Below are 2190 nucleotides of genomic sequence, written 5' to 3' on the forward strand. Positions count from 1 at the left end.
ATTGTGTAATGATGAGCCTAAAAAAGAATACTTGCCCAAAATATATGATCCTTTCTTGAATGGACCACATCGTGGAACAATACAAAATTTGTTTTCACCTTTAATCATAAATGAAACTTCAATAGAAAATTTCATAGAAAAAAATAAGATTCATACTATCTTTCTTACTGATACGGATTCTCGAGAATTTAAAGATAAAACAGATATATTTGATAACAACCCATTATCAACAAAAATGAGTTATTTCTTGACTTTAATCAGTGAACTTAAATCAAATTTGAATTTGAAAGGATCTTCTTTATTTTCAGAACAAGGAAGAATGGATTCCGAAAATAAAACAAAATTTTTATTCAATGCAATTAGAAGTGATCTTAATGATCAAAAAAAAAAAAAAAAATCTATTGGAATAAAAGAAATCAGTAAAAAAGTCCCTCGATGGTCATACAAATTAATCAACGAATTAGAACAACAGGAAGGAGAAAGTGAAGAAGAAGTACCAATAGATTATCAGATTCGTTCAAGAAAAGCCAAACGTGTAGTGATTTTTACTGATAACCGGGGAAATACCGATCCTAATAATAAGGATACTAATAATTCTAATAAAAGAGACGAAGTAGCTTTGATACGATATTCGCAACAATCTGATTTTCGTCGAGACATAATCAAAGGTTCAATGCGAGCCCAAAGATGTAAAACAGTTATTTGGGAATTTTTTCAAGCAAATGCACATTCTCCGCTTTTTTTGGACAGAATAGACAAATCACACCCTTTTTTTTTTGATATCTCCGAACTGATAAAACTCATTTTTAGAAATTGTATAGGAAAGGGAGCAGAATTCAAAATTTCAGATTATACAGAAGAAGAAATAAAAGAAAGGGAAAAAAAGGAAAAGGACAAAAAAGAAGAGAACAAAAGAAAAGAGAAAGCGCGGATAGAAGTAGCAGAAGCCTGGGATACCATTCCATTTGCTCAAGTAATAAGAGGTTCCATGTTAATAACTCAATCGATTCTTAGAAAATATATTATATTACCGTCATTGATAATAGCTAAAAATATTGGCCGTATGCTATTATTACAATTTCCTGAGTGGTCTGAGGATTTAAATGAATGGAATAAAGAAATGCATGTTAAATGCACCTATAATGGTGTTCAATTATCAGAAACAGAATTTCCGAAAAATTGGTTAATAGACGGTATTCAAATAAAGATGCTATTTCCTTTCTGTCTGAAACCCTGGCACAGATCTAAGCCACGGTCCTCTCATATAGATCGAATCAAAAAGAAAGGACAAAAAGATGATTTTTTTTTTTTAACGGTTTGGGGAATGGAAGCTGAACTTCCTTTTGGTTCTCCCCAAAAACGGCCTTCCTTTTTTGAACCCATTTTTAAGAAACTCGAAAAAAAAATTGGAAAATTGAAAAAAAAGTATTTTATATTTCTAAAAGTTTTAAAAGAAAGAACAAAATTTCTAAATATCTCAAAAAAAACAAAAAAATGGATTATCAAGGGCATTCCGTTTTTAAAAAAAATAAAAAAAGAACTCTCAAAAGTAAATCCAATTCTATTATTTAGATTGAGAGAAATATATAAATCAAGCGAAACTAAAAAAAAAAAAGAAAAAGATTCTATAACCCGCAATCATATAATTCATAAATCCTTTAGTCGAATTCAATCTACATATTGGACAAATTTTTTACTGACAGAAAAAAAAATGAAAGATCTGACTGATAGAACAAGCACAATCAGAAATCAAATAAAAAGAATTACAAAAAATAAAAAAAAAGTGACTCCAGAAATAAATGATAGTCCTAATAAAACAAGTTATAATGCTAAAAGATTGGAATCACCAAATTGGCAAATATTAAAAAGAAGAAATACTCGATTAATCCGTAAATTACATTATTTTATAAAATTTTTCACTGAAAGGATATACGCAGATATCCTTCTATCTATTATTAATATTCCCAGAATTAATATACAACTTTTTGTTGAATCAACAAAAAAAATGATTGATAAATCCATTTACAATAATAAAAAAAATAAAAAAAGAATTAATAAAACAAATCAAAATAAAATGAATTTTATTTCGACTATAAAAAAGTCACTTTATAATATTAGTAATAAGAATTCACAGAATTTTTTTGACTTATCCTCCTTGTCACAAGCATATGTATTTTACAAAATATCACA

This window comes from Camellia sinensis, unplaced genomic scaffold (assembly GCF_055761805.1).
Source record: "Camellia sinensis isolate YWXY unplaced genomic scaffold, ASM5576180v1 Unanchor189, whole genome shotgun sequence".
NCBI classification, from domain to species: Eukaryota; Viridiplantae; Streptophyta; class Magnoliopsida; order Ericales; family Theaceae; genus Camellia; species Camellia sinensis.